Raw genomic sequence first — 13460 nt, forward strand, 5'->3', positions numbered from 1 at the left:
CATTTCTTTATCATTTGCTAGGAAAATGGGAAGTACATTCAGCTATTTATTGAAATATGTACAAATATACATGGAAATGCAGCATGTAAGACAAACACAGAGTCTGTACAATTCTAACAAGGTTCAAAGTCAGCATTTGGTATGCCCACCTTTATTCTTCAACAGAGCCTGAACTCTCTTGTAAGCTTTCTTTTAATTTCTTAAAGTAATTTCTTAAAGTAGTCTTCAAGAACGGTTCTTCAGCCTTCTTGAAGGATATCTTAAAGCTCTTCTTTGGATGTTGGCTGCCTTTTTTTCCATTGTCTGCCAAGACATTTGCACACTGCTTTAATTATCTTGAGGTCCAGGTTCTGTGGAGGCCAATCCATGACTTATAGTCCGATTGTGTAAAAGAAAAACAAATAAACAAAAATTGGAGAAACTGGACAACTGGAAGAAAAAAAAACTACAGCAGATGGATGATATCTGAAAATCAGGTTCTTAAGAAATAAAAAAAACCCCATCAAAGATCTGAGAGATGCTTCTGGATCTTCAGTTGATTTTTGGCCATCCATGTTTTGTTTTTCCTCTAGTTACCTGTTTCTCTATTTTTTAAGGACACATTGTACACAGTGCTGAGATATGGTAAGTGTTCAGTTAATGGCTATTTGGGAATCACCATGTTGGTGCAAAATATACTATTTTATGTCTGTCAAATTGTGTTGTGTTTTCTGTAGACATAATTAAAGAAATGAGAACAAATTATTTTTGACAAGTTGTCTGTTTTGTCTAGAAACAACACTGGATGATCACTTGAGTTAGATGAGTATTAACCAAAAAATACACACCTCTGAAAATTGACAGGTACAAAGACTGGACTGGAAATGAGTAAAAAAAAAAAAAAAAGAGCCTGAAGAACTATATCTGAAGACCACCCACTTTAAAAAATGACTGGGAAGCAAAATGTAAATACCGTAAATGAGGACTGGCTCAAAACTTTTGCACAGCACTGTAGCACTACTACTTGGAGATAGAGAATTGTGATCATCACCAGTACAGAGGATGCCTTTCACTCTGTCACATCACATGATAACTGTCAGGTGTTAAACGCTGTCTCGGCATCCTAAGTCTGCCCTGTTGAAGCTGGACAAGGGCAAAAATCGTTGCCTGTAATATGGTGTGTGAACATGTGCATGTTTGAGTGTATGAGCTTGCATGTGTGTCTTTCTCTTTTTGTCCAGTGGAGAGTGATTGGGTTTGAAGTGTACGATGTTGACAGTGTTCAGCCATCTCTGGAGGCACGAAACCACAGGGCCGAAACTGTTTCTTCTCTTTCTGTCTTTCTTCTAGTTCACACTCACTCTCCTTTTTTTCCTCTCAATTTGCGACTCTCATCTTCCTCATCTTTTCCCTGCTCAATCTAACCTCTTTTCCTCCTGGCTATTTTTACCCTCCTCTCTGATGAATTTATTGATATCCAACATTGATATTTATTGCTGCCGAAAATGGTCGTCCGTCTTCTGAGAGGTAGGCAGGGATTCCTTATATGGGTCAATAAGAGACACACATGCCTGCTGCTTTGAGGGAATTCACAATTGCTATAGCAGAGATATACCTCATGGTCCCATATATTGAAAAAAAATATATATAAAAGACATTGGAAATGGGATAATCAGAGATTTTCAATATTGTCTAGGTCGCTTATTTGCATTCTGTGCATTCACCTATAACTTCCTGGTTATAAATGTGTATTTACAGTGTACAGGGTAGAAACCTAGGCTCTAGGTTACATGTGCTTCGTCTGAGCACTTCTTCTGGGTTTCTTGCAGCTGCCTGAAAACTCTTTTAAAAGTAAAAACAACATCATAATAAGAATGAATAATTTCTTTATGTTTTTTCTTCAAACTGCACATATGTCATGATACATTTCCATAAAAAGTTCAATAAATGAACTTTGAAGCCAGCTTCCTGGTGAGCCCTTGGTGGACTGACTCAATTCATCTGTGCAAACTTCAGGTTTGAATTCTTGAACTGTTCATTGCCGTATCTCAGACCTGCTGGTTGTCATGAGGACTAAGGGTAACACAACAGAAGCAGTGATCCTCTCTGCGTCGCCATTATTGATGTCGTGTCACCCACTCCTGGGGCTCCGGCTTTGTTTTCCCATCATGCCCTCGCTGCCTGCTGGTTGGTTTAAACAAGCAGTATTCTTGTTCAGCCTTTCAATTATACCATGCCCTGTAGCAGCACCCTGCACCCTCCATATACACCAAGACAGGAACTAAGAGAGTGGGAGGAATTGATTTGAATTTGGCATCTAATAGATGTTTTGGTGTTCCTGTGGTTTTCTGTTTATTAGTATTGTGACTCCTTATGAGCAGCTATTTTATGTTTTAGGTATGATTTTGAGTGATGCACGAGGAAAAAAGTACTTAGCCTTGAAGGAAAACCCAAAGTAGTGGATCCCAGGTGCTGAAAAAAATAAATAACTTAAGAGTTCAAGAGCCCTAATAGTTTTTGATAGTAGTAGAGTTAAACAAGTTACAAAGAACACTGAAAAGGAAATGAGAAATGCAGTTTCACACCAGCTGTTTCACTTAGACGTTTATCACACTAAAACATATTTAAAAGTCAGGCCCTCCATAACTTAAAATACCAAAAACTTATTATTTCCACTGCTTTCCCACTGTCTCATCACCCTATAACTCCCTGTCTCCTTGTCTGCGAGTCCCACAACAACTAGACACGGGTCAAGTTCTTCTATTGAAAAGGTTACATAGAGGCTGAAACCCGGCAACCGCAAAAGGAGACCGTCTAGACAAGGCCCCACAGTCCTGACCCCAGTTACAGCCTGTCCCTCAAGGGGCCTATAACATCTTTGTTTTCATGTTGATAAATTCCATTTCCTGTCATACTAGCAGCACAACAAACCCTGTGATATCAAAACTTTGAAACCTGGACTACAGGCATGTACAGAGCAAGTGACAGAGTGTAGTATAGAGCAAAATTAAAGTGTGTTTTTTTATGTCGGTAACTATTTGTTTACAACAAATTACCCAACAAGTCCTGCTTGCATAGTGTAGAAATTGTTTTTGTAAAATATTCTACAATTATTGATGAGAATAAAACAATCTGCAGAAAAATAATACTTTTTTCACTTGCATTTACTTTGGTTACCTGGGTAAAGTTTGATGAGAATATGTCTGGCACAAAGTCCTCAGTTCCCACAGACACATGTCTGGATTTGGGGGAAGTCTGTTGATTTAAGCTTGCATTATCATCTAGTCACACAGCATAAATTAACATACAGAGCACACACGACCAGTCTACATCTATTCAATAAGGGAACATGGTTTGCTGGCTGACACGTCAAAGGGTCGTTTTAAGGCCTGCTCGTGGCAAAGCGTTATGCTAATTACTGCTTACACATGCACTTTAATTAATATGTAAAACATTAAAAATGCATGCTATATTTCAAGTGCTGTCAATAAAGAACAGCTTGTATAAAATATATTTAGTTATTATAATTAGTCTTGCATAAAATGTACTTATGTAACCCCAGCCAATCGTAGGTACACTCCATGATTCAGTTTCATTCGCCGTTTCAGAGAATACTTGAAGTGGAGACGTCTCTGATTTCAAGATATTATACTCAGATTTTTTCCTCATCTCTAATTGTAACAGCAATAGAGTGATAGAGTGTATAACAGTTTACTCTGTGTTATTATATAAATATAGTACATCCCTGTAGTCTCCTAGATAATAACCACTTTGCTTCTGTTAAGTTGTTTTTCTGTAGTTCAATAATGTCAAACTTGCAAAAACCTAATTGGACTTACTGGACTATTACTTCCCTCTCTTCCCTTTAAGCTATTAACTAACTGTACATTTAAACTTTATCTATACCATATTTCTTAAAATAACAATCAGTAGCCAATTAAAAGCTGGGCCTATGAAAGTGCTGTAAGTGTGCCATAATAAAAGCCCTGTTAAATGATGTGTGTCTGGCGAATTTGCTGACATTAAAAGCTCAATGGTACGCATGTTCTGCTATAGTGAGCGTTTCTCTGTCGTTCTATTAGGGGTTCGGTTGCACATAATGTTTTTTATTTACCTTTTCACGAGATTAACTAAGCCGTGAAACCGCGAGTGCATTGGGTTGCTGTGTTTATGACCATTCCAATGTTGGCTCCGTTTAGGGTGTTTAAAGTGAGGGGCTTCAGATTTTAAAATGAATGGCACAGAGAAACTCAAGTTCATGTCTATGAAAAGTCACTACTCGGATCTGTTTTCACCTTGTATGGCAGTAATTGTAGCAGGACGTGAGAGCAGATTAAAACAAAGCTGTCTACCAACATGTACAACTTTGTGTAATTAAACAATCCTGTGCAAAATTTCAGTGAATGTAACTGCAAACACTAGCACAAAAAAAAGCAATATGGGCATGTAAACAATTAAATGCATTTAATAAATGAATAATTACATGCATTAAAATAATTAAAATGAACACTAACCAAAAGTGACCAAAGACCAGATAGATATTGATTAGACAGCTGTATTTTAAGTACACCAAACTAGGTTTCCCTAATCTTTTCATAGAAATTAAGCAGCATTTTTTTCAGTATATATGTGGAGCAAGATGGTTACAGGAAATATTGGCATTGGCAGAAATGTTAATTTCTGTAACCACATTGTGCTGTTAGATCAACTCCACATTTTTCTAGAAATAAAATGAACAATTATTGCAATATCTATAGTTCGTTTTTTTCATGTTGGCACACATAGAAGAATCTCTTGTTTTGCAGACACAATATTTAACAAAGCAGATAATGATATTATATAATTGTTTATAAATGCAACGCTCCAGTGACTAGCTTTATATGATATCGTTTGTTTTAGTTTTGTTTTTTTATAACAGATATTTTAGTCATCTATCTTAATTTCAGTATATAACTAGTACTCATGGGCAAGACTGTGATAGCCATATTTCATTCTGATTCAAAACAACCCTTAAAAGCATCACCTAGTGTTTCAGTACTTCTTGTAGAAAACCCTACTTCCTGTTCTTTGTCTTCCATTTTCTACCACCAAGCTAGCTGAGAGCTTTCAAGTTTAAATTATACACTAACCCTACCAATGCAGGGTTTTGCTTGCTTGCTTCCATTGTTCCGAGACTCCTTGTCCACCCCTTTCCATCTTCTGCCTCCCTATGGAGAGCCATGAAGTGTCTGAGTCATCGTCGATTACAGTTTGTATTTATAGATGAGAGTCAGGACCCGGGCCTTGCAAGCAAGTATGGATGTGCATGTGTGGGTGGATAGGTCTTTCCAGCTCACACTGCCTAAAACCAGTGCCCATGACTCACCTTAGCTACTGGACGCTGCCACAGGAGAGCTGACGTCACCTGTCCTGAGACAGAGTTACTGCTTGCAGTGACCTCACTCTGATCCAGGTTAGAGAAGAGTGCCAGAGGATGTCTGGTAGGTCAGTGCTTTAAGGCACCATCTCATATCCTCCTTTCTTGAGCACATGTCAAAGTAAACATGTAGCATTTCACTTTGTGACAACAAAGACTGTCGAGCCACCACTGTTTCAGCGCTCACGAACAGTCAGGTGAAGCTGTGCAAGAATTTTGTCTCTTTGTTTATCTGTTCTCTTTTTCATATCCGGATATTGAAATGTGCTAACACGCTTCAACACTCAAATTTGGAAATTTCAGTTAAATGAGCAGCCCATAATCGTATATTTGCACTCAAATGCACACACATAGGGCCTTCGGGTGATTGATGTAGGAAAATTTCTGATGTGTAGACTAGAGATGCCTGTCTTTTCCACTTGAATAGGAGGGACTTTATCTAGACGGGAAGGCAAGAAGGTGGTGAATGCTTTCCCAATGAGAGGTGAGGCATATTGAAAACTATATTAAATTACCCTGATTAACAATTTAACCACGATCAGGAAAGCCATGGGGGTGCTCTGTAGGGAGGCCCAAAGACTATTCATCCCCACAGCGCCAGGGTCGTAAGGTGCCCCAAGTTCACAGGCTCGGGCTTTTTGTTATGCTAACACCTTATCCCAAATCAGCTGCCTCCTCCATGGTCAGACACAAGCATTTCCCTGAGAACTTTCAATGATTTGCCATTCCACCGTTCATCTCACCCCCACCCCAGCACACATATATGCACGCTCAGGCACTTCCATGCACAAGTCTGCATTTTTGCAAGTAAGGAGAAAAGAGATGTGGGTTTTTGAACCTGTGCGTCCTTGAGAAAGCCATTAAAAGATGTCTTTTTATCTTTTGTATAATGCTAAAATATTCCACGTACAATCACATTTTTTTTTTTAATTTCGAGAAATCAAGCGTAGTGATCAGCATAACCTTACTGTGCACTCAACATACTAAACATAAAACTGAAGATGTAAAAGAAAAAAGAAACAAGACAGAGGATAACATGTTTCAGCATTTCTGTCTCATGGGAGAGCTAATCAATACACATTAAGAGGGGAGTTGATAACACATGTATTAGAGGTCAGGAGTCAAACTCTGGTCAAATACCCTTGACCTAAGGTCAAAGTCTTTAGCATGAACGTGCCTCTGGTGCATCATCACATAGGTCCCAAATCTGTGTAATCACAAAAATCTATTTAGCCAGATAAGCATTTCTACAAGAAGATGTCTTAAAAAAGGGGTTTTATTTTTTCACTTCACATTTTGAATTCTTAAAATTGTTTTGTCATTAACAAATTCTAATTTATGAAAAGGCTTGAACTGTATTACAGTTGCAATAATAAAAGCATACATCATGCACAAATACGCAAAATGCACCATACAGTCCCTTATTTTAAAATCTTTAGACATTGCCAACAATCACAGCAATTCACATCAAATAAAAGAAAAGAAAAACGCATGCAATATAATGATATACCACTGATTGGAAGACAATTATTTGTGTACAGCCATGGTCCTGAGTTGTAGGCGTGTATGACTGCCCTCATCTCACACTCAGCCAAAACTCAACCAGGAGAGAAGGAAAAAAAAATCTCATCAATGCAAATTAGAGCCCACAACCTGAGGAGCCTTGCAGGACCCACCAGTTATCAAAAAAAAAAAAAAAAAAAATCACAGGCTTTCATTTCCAAATCTTGTTGTCACAGATTCTCCATATTAACACAGGATAGGCAGTCATATCCATGGATTAGTCTGCAGTTACTTAAAAAGCCGTATCCACACTCAGGCTGCCACAAGAGAAAATAAGGATGCTTCTAATTCTGCCAGCATAATTGCCTGATTATAATGAGCTTCTCTCTCTCACTCTCTCTCTCTCTCGCTCTCTCTCACTCTCCAGCACTGCCTTTATTTCTCAGTGTCTGCACACACACACACACACACACTGCAGCCTAATTCTGATATAAATCAGTCTTCAATTGAATAGAGGGGGGAAAAAAAAATCAGCATTATTATTTTCTGGTGTTGCAATAGTGCTGTGCACAGTGAAACCTGGCATGAAACCTAACATTTTCCTGCGATTTCAATAGATAATAGAGTTTTGAGCAAAAATAAAAATAAAGCGCACAATAAAAACAACAATTTATGTTCAAATGAGGTATGCTGACATACCGCCTGACATTCAGTTAATTAATTTTGTGGAATCCAGACACAGTGCCAGTAAAGCAGGCTAATGTTATATCAATATGCTATAGTGCCTTATGTTTCCACTTTCTTTGTTTGAGATGCATTACAAGAAAAACCACTGAACATTTAGCTATGGCTTGAAATTATATATATGTATATTTTACCAGAGTTTGTAGCTCAGTATAATTTAAATATGAAATATCAGTATTCTGATAATTTTTTAAATTAAGCCACAAAAACCCCTGATATTTATTTAACTTATATCTGACTGCTTGGCTTAATAGCATTCAACTCACAGGTTACATGTCACCTCAAACATAATAATGACTTAATCTTGAGATTTTATTAGTCAGTTATTTTCAAATGACACCATTGCTTTAAGCTGTGTATTTATTTATTATTTTCATAGTGTTGTGCACTATAACCTCATCCCAAATCAACACCATGAGCAGTCTAAGCTGTCAGTTCACTCTGCACCAAAGTGACACTTTTAGTAAGAGCAGTAATAAAAATACATGCATCATTTTATACCTTTAGTTGTAAAAGTAAGTAAGAAGGATTAAGCCACACACACACACACACACACACACACACACACACACACACACACACACACACACACACACACACAAACACAGAAAGACACGCACCAGTACAGACAAAAAAAATGATATTCAATTAAAAACAAATAGAGAAGGCATTATAATATAATATTTCCTTTCAAAGTAAATATAATGTTACCACTCTTCTACTGTCGACAGAAAACTGCATTTGTCAATCATTAAAACACATGCACTCCCCATGATAGAATAGACGGGGAGGAGAAGAGGATATGGTGCAGACAATATAATGTCACTAACTTTTCGAGTCGTTGTTATTCTGCCCGCAGTGTTTTCGCTTTGGCGATAGCATACATCGCCTTGTTCCACCAGGATTTGTTCTTCCATCCCTTTAAAGCTGTCTAAACCCAAATGCAGGCTAAATGAGCATGCCCACTCATGAATGCTTTTGCTTAATTACAATCCCTGATGGAAAAACTGCTGAGGGAGAAGCCTGAACACATCCACGTGTTAGGATGGAGACAGAAGCTTTTTTTTCTCCCTTTTTTCTTTAAAGAAGACAAAACGTATGTGTTCAAGTGTGTATGAATGTCATTAATTATAATAGGGGTATTTCCCCCCCCGCCTCGACACAAAAGACAAAGGCAAGCTGTATGTGCTTGAATTTCATTTAGCGAAATGATATTGATGTTTTGAATAGAGATCTTGAAAGGCCTTTTTCCTTTGTGGACTGGATGTGAGTTTTTACTTATCGGAGAACAGGACCTGACATCTAACTTGCCAAATGTGTGAGTTATTTAAATATTAGCTGCCTTAGTTATTATGGTTAGAAAAAAATATCATTGGACAGTTACTGGCTGTAACAGACTAACGGTAAATAATATGTCTACTATTCCTGTTTTGTGAAGTCATAACGAGCCAAAAATAAACTAAAGAGGGATGATGAGTGTAAATTTATATTTATGTTTTTTAACCAATAAGATAAAATGTTTCAAATCTGTGGTTGACTCTGTCCTGGATTCAGTAGTGTGGAGAACAGAGAGTACTGTGTTACATGATCCCAAAAAAAGGAGACTCCATCTCAGATATTAAATCCTGATTCGTGCAAACCTTGACAAAAATGTTGAACAGAATTTTACATAGTAAATTTCTGTGGTATATTCTGTGGTTAACCAAATGTGTGCTTCGAATGTCACATTGTTCTAGTTAAGCAGAAAGCGCCCGGTTTCTGTAAAGGAAGTCTACACTACATATAAATTATTCAGGAGTATTTGCATTTGCATTGTAATTTGCATTCATGTAGATTACAGAGAATGAAGAAGGAGGCGCTGCACCAAAGAGAATTACATTCTGAACCATTTTCAGTCCTACTGGTGAGGAGTTGACATGGATTTTTGTTCTATTTTCCTCCTCTGCTTCGAGGTGTACTGCCGAGATCAGGGACACACATTTCAAACTGTTGTTTGATTAATAAAAGAAGGAAATGATGTAAAATGCTCGCCAGATCTCATGCACAAGAAGCCCTGCCATTAAAAATGAATCTTGACATTCAACAATGAGTCTATTTGATTGACTAGGCTGAGGTTTTTACTGTAATATTCTCATCATCTTTATTTATACTGTCAGGATTGTGAGTTGAAACTCAAAAGAACCAGTAGGCACAGAGGAGATGTCATATGGATTAAACACTAGGAAAATGTGTGAAACTCTCACAGTACACTGAAGATCCTGGCTATTATGTTTCATCTAAAAATAACAAGCCTGACTAAAAAGAACAGACAACACTGAATAAGAAAAGAAGAAGAAAAAAACACAAGCTCCAGAGAGAACAGAGTTCAAACAGCAGGAGCGATAGTGCTGAGTGTGATATGGAATACAACAGGGAGAATGTACAGTACGAGACTCCCTTCAATTATAAATGAAAAGGAAATCAGTGTGAAATGTATGGAATAACCCAGATTCTGAAAAAGCCCCCAACCCTATTTAAAGCTGCTTTAGCTGCTTTTGTGAAATGCTGATGATGAATTTCATGGGCATATATGTGTGCCATCATATGACTTCCTACTGCTTTAACGTGATTGTATTCATTTATATCACTATTAGTTTAGCAGCAATTATAACACCAATTATCAGAGAGACATTTCGGGGCCTTGGCCGAATGGAAAACGTGCCACAGACTAGGCTGAGCCAGTGTGCCTGTACACCACTGGATTGTGTGTATCCATGTGTCGTGCCACGAGGGGCTAGCACAATGCATCAAGGGGGTGGGGTATGTATCCCTGCAATAAGAGAGGAGGGCTTAGTCAATATATGCGCATGTGCAAATACACCCTGGCTCTAATATACCCACATGTTGTCATACACGGCATTCCATATGTAAAGGTGCGCAAATGCACAGTTGTGTTATGTCTGATCACGCTACGACTCATGCCGTAAATAGAAAGTACCAAGTGTGTTTTATTTAATGATTAGAGCAACATAATTACATTTTGCACGTGGTATGTCTTGCTTATACCTAAATACTGTATGTGAAAGAAAAAAACTTAAACAAAATGTTAAAAATAATAAAGAAAAATGCTCTTTTTGTTTGATTTGACAGGACTGACAGTCTGCACCTGATTCAATTGTTTTTTATGTATTTATTAATATTTTTTATTTTTTATTGGGATCTATGCTATTTACCACCTTGGGAGGACTGTCAGCATTAATTATGAGACCAAATATATTTAAAGTTGAAAAAGCACTCTTTAAAAAATTCTGCATTATACTTCAAGTCCTGCATTTACAGGTGACCATGTAAGTTTATCTGCAGTGAGCTACAATTTAAGAGTGATATTGTGATCTATGGAGGCGAAGTAATGGGAGGACAACAACAACACCACAGCAGAAGAGACCTGTGGAGAAAAAAGTGTGCTATCTACTTGCACCATCCAGAAGAAATCGCCACCAAAAGAAAAAGAAATACAAACAGTTAGAAAACTTTGAGGGTAAACTTTCATTACAATTAAGTAAGTTAAGTATAATATTCACCTGTGCTTCATTTGAGACCAGAGAATTCTCTTTTCACCCATTATAAGTATTGCACAACAAGAGACTGTGACTTGTCCAGGCTGTATCCTGCATTTTGTCCTGTGACAGGTGGGATGGGCTTCAGCCTCGCCAGGACACTGAATCTGGAGCTGAAGAAAATGGATGAATGGATGTATAGATAGTCCCACCTTCCCAGATTAAGATAGCCAGCCAACGAATTGAGAACTCTAAAATGGCCTGGAAAACTTTTCAATAAATACACGTGTTGTTGTGTAGAAAAAATGGTGCAATTCATAGATTAAAAACTATATTTTGTTACTGAGGGCTTGCCCTCATTTGCAGTGTGTATGAGTACTCTTTATTGTTTACTCTTACCTATATTTAACTTCATCACGCAGCCACTATTCAATCAAATTTCAGAGCCTGCCAACTCACAGAACTCATTAAAAATTTGTTTTTGAGGTCTTAAAGCACAAGATTACCCAAACTTCAGACAGGTGAAGGGCGACATAATCTCTGATATGTTTTAACTTAAGAAATTAACTTATGTAAAGTTATTTTTTTTAATTAATATGTGATCAATATTCACTGCCTAGAGATGGTACTTTTTATTTTTAAGTTATGAAAAGCACAATTTCTGAAAATATTCCCTTTTTAAATGTTTTATTATTTATAACAAACTTTATACACAGATGGGGTCAAGCAGGAGTTTGCAGATGATAAAGTGATATGTAGTGAGAATAAGGAGTCGATGGAAGACAGCCTGAAGAAGTGGAGGTAGGCACCAGAGAGAAGAGGAATGAAAGTGTTAGGTATTTTAGTACCATGGTAGCATTTACTGGATATTGTTTTATAGTGACATTATGCAGGAAAACTCTGTCATTCAATAAGGCCCCTTTGTTTTAGTTATTTTTCTCTCTGACCCAAGAATTGATGTGTAAGACTCACAGGCTGGTACCCCAAGGTCGAAAACACCACAGAGATGAGACCACTTCCTTACTCCCATCCTCCCTTTTTCTTTATCTCCTGGAAAAGGCTCGTTAAAGGCTAGGTGGTTTGTTTCAGAATTCACTAATGAAAGAACTCTGTATTTTATGTCTAGGAGTGTATTTTGCTGGGATGATCATAAATTGTAGCTGAACTGATAAACTACACACAGGATACTTCTTTGCTCACAAGGCAGGAAGACGTTTCCTTATTTGGTCTGTACCGGTTTGAACTGGGAAAGCTGACACACGAACCTTTTTTTCATCTATATAAACTGCTGTGTATCAAATAAACCTTTGAGTCGATTGGGAAGGCAACCTAAAGCAGTCTCTGTTTTCTTGTTCTCCCAAGCTGCTCCCGAGCTCGTACTAACACGCTGAATGGCATACCTGAGTGTTACTTTAAATAATTAGGAATCTTAGAAGGAAAGGACAGAACTCTGCTTATCGCTCACGCCACGGAGGAAACCCGGGACGGCAATTTCCTTCAGAAAGTTGCAGAAACAAGACAGAATACATATGAGTGAATGAGAGGGAGAGAGTCAACACACAAGGAGCAGAGGTAGGTGAGTTTAAATACCTGAGGTCAACCATCCAAAGCAATGGACAGTGCACAAAAGAGTTGGAGAAGAGAGACGTGTCAGGGGTGATTTGTCACAAAAGTGTAGCGGCAAGAGTAAAGGGTAAGATTTAAAAGATGGTAGTGAAACCCGCTATGATACATGGCTTGGAACAATGGCAATGACACACAAAAAAAGACTGGAGTCAGAGCTGAAGACGCAAAAGTTTTTACTGGAACTGAACAGAATGAACAACATATGAAATATATACATCAGGGCGACAGCTCAGGTCGAGCACTGTTCCTGCCAGGCACGAGAAAAGGAGGAACAATGATGTAGTAAAAAAGACATGCAGACATGTTGGTGTGACAGAGGAGGATGCTAGGGATAGAGTGAGATGGAGGCAGATAATCTGCTGTGGCAGATACAATTTTCGCTGAAAAGAAAGACCCATACGCACGACACACATATTAATTATGAGTTTTATGATGTAGTTTAGCAAAAAATGCCAGCATAACTAAAAGGTGTGTTGATAATCTGTTGCATTATTTACCCCTCCTTTCATTCACTCATTTATATTTATGTAAAAGTAATAGGTGTAGTCTGCGAAGCTGTAAACGTTCCTCTGTTAACCTTAAACACAAACACGGTGTCCTCAGTTTCTTCTGTCCCGTGTACTACTGATTCTTTGCGCTTTTCCGGTTGGGGCGGT

The sequence above is a fragment of the Copadichromis virginalis genome, linkage group LG12 (assembly GCF_057382275.1).
Source record: "Copadichromis virginalis isolate Kocher_CV1m ecotype Utaka linkage group LG12, C_Virginalis_male_GT1.1, whole genome shotgun sequence".
Classification (NCBI taxonomy): Eukaryota; Metazoa; Chordata; class Actinopteri; order Cichliformes; family Cichlidae; genus Copadichromis; species Copadichromis virginalis.